This window comes from Limulus polyphemus, unplaced genomic scaffold (assembly GCF_000517525.1).
Source record: "Limulus polyphemus unplaced genomic scaffold, Limulus_polyphemus-2.1.2 Scaffold1723, whole genome shotgun sequence".
Classification (NCBI taxonomy): domain Eukaryota; kingdom Metazoa; phylum Arthropoda; class Merostomata; order Xiphosura; family Limulidae; genus Limulus; species Limulus polyphemus.
The window spans coordinates 20322-22859 of record NW_013667333.1 but is presented as its reverse complement, the minus strand read 5'-3'; positions in this window follow the sequence as shown (position 1 = coordinate 22859).

Genomic DNA, 2538 nt, shown 5'->3' with positions numbered 1-2538 from the left:
CACACACACACACACACACACACACACACTGTTTGATATTTTCATGTGTATTGTTACGGTTTTATGTTGATGGTTGTATTAAAAAATGTGGTTCACCTGAATTCCCTAGCGTCACGTGATTAGCTAAATATATGATTTCCTATTGGTCCAAACATCGTTATATACCTTATTGTTGCATAGTGCTATGACAAAACAAGTTTAAAAATACGTTGATGATTAATATTTTGAAGTAATCTTTTACAAATGTGGCCATTGTTGTGGTCACGTGGTGTCATAATCTGATGTATGTCTACTTGATTTATTTCCATTTTTAAGTGATTAGCTCGTTTTATATTGAAGTGTTATAAAGTTTTCTTGAAATTGCTGAAAAATTATAAATATATAATCCAAGATATTGGATAATTTTTGTGGTAGTTATTCTTTAAGAAAGATAACTTTTATATATTGTATTATCATATTGATTGTTTAGAAGCTGTAAATGCTTAGGGCTAGCGTTTATTTGTTTGTTTTGCATTTAGCGCAAAGCTACACGAGGGCTACCTGCGCTAGCCGTCCCTAATTTAGCAGCGAAAGACAAAAGTGAAGGCAGCTAGTCATCCCCACCTACCGCCAACTCTTGGGCTACTCTTTTACCAACGAATAGTGGGATTGACCGTTACATTATAAAGCCCCGACGGCTGAAAGGGCGAGTATGTTTGGTGGGACGGAGATTCGAACCCGCGACTCTCAGATTATTATAGCGTTTATTTTGCTATATTATTGTCTTAACCTTATCTCCACGTGTTTGTAGTCTGTATTTTACAGCTAAAATGCATGTTTGATTAGTCTGTATTAGTTTAGAAACATTAATTGTTTATGATACTTGGTAAAAAAGAAAAAAAGATGGTTAATTTGTGTTAAGTACAAAGCTATACAATAAGCTATTTGAGCTCTGCCAATTACCGGTATGGAAACCCGATTTTGAGTGTTATAACTCAGATTTATTGCTAAGCTACCGGGAGGGGCAGTAAGAAATGGAACTGCAGAAAGTTGTTGTGGTGTGTTCAGTATGATGAACTATTATAGGTGTTCATCTTATATCTACATAAAAATGCCCCTCTCCCACAAACACAGGCTTACGACGCTAAAAACTGGGTTTCGATACCAGTGTTGGGCAAAGTAAAGTAGTTCACTGTGTAGCTTCGTGCTTACCAACAAACAAGACCTAAACACAAGTAACAGCTAGTATAATGTTTATGATATTTCATCTGCAAGTCATTTGGTGACTTCATACTTTTAACTCGACTAGTAAACAGAGCAACAAGTAAACGGCGTTGAACCTTGACCCCGAGGCGGAATACTGCTTCATGCAGCTAATTAATTATCGATTCTTTCATTTTCAATCTCATATAAAAAAATATGCTTACAATCTGAGAAAATTTTGGTAAGTTCCTATAAGTAAGCCGTTCAAGGTTCTGTCAAAATCGCAAACAAAACAACAACAACAACAAACAAAACAGTTTAAGTAGTCCTTTGATCTTTTATACACGGCCTTCTAAAGTGTAGCGGTAAGGAAGGAAATTTCTGGCACCACTCCAGTTCGGTGTCTTGTATTCAAATCATCACATTGTCACTAAAGAATTATATTATAATTGATGTCAAACGTTTATGGAAAGTTGGAATGGAGAACGTCGGTTGCCAAGAACGGCACTTTAATGGTTGCTAATTAAGAAGTTTCTAAAACTTTCAATTAACTTAATTTTTAGCTATAATGCTTCTCACGCGCATTCGTTATAAATAGAACGCTTTCTTAACGTTTAATTCTATGACTAGTACAGTGATTTTTCATATATTCTACAAATAAGTTTTCTATATATATATACACACACACACATTTGGGTCATACGTTGGATAACTTTAATATATTAAAAACTATAACATAAGACAATTACAAAGAGAAAATACTGTTTTAACGGAAACATTGTTTTGGTATCAAGCACAAAGTTGCACAATGGGCTATCTGTGCTCTGCTATAAATCCGATTAAGCGGTACAAGCTCTTAGGCTTACCGCTGAGCTACAGGGGTTAGGCATATCATTACCTGGTGGTTAGAGCGCTCGACTCGCGGGTTCGAATTCCTGTTACCGAAGATGCTCGCCCTTTCAGCCGTGGGAGGGGGAGGGCATTATAAAGTTAGGTCAATCCCACCATTCACTGGTAAAATTACAGAGAGGTTTATCGTATTATTTACTGAGTTTTTGTTTGTTTGTTTGTTGTTAAGCGCAAAACTATACAATGGGTTATCTACTTTCTGCCCACTACAGGTATCGAAACCCGGATTATAAACCTTCCGACTTACCGCTGAGCCACTGGGGGCTATCTGTTAAATATTTACATTTCTATCTGCTTTCATAATGTGAGACACCACTATGTTATTTTCTTACTTCTAGTTGTTAGTGAGGTTTTCGTTACTTGATGTGATTAATTAGTGTTTAACTTAGGTGCCGATTTTGGTACACAAGATTATCACCTGTGGCGTAGTGGCTTGTTGCGATTAAT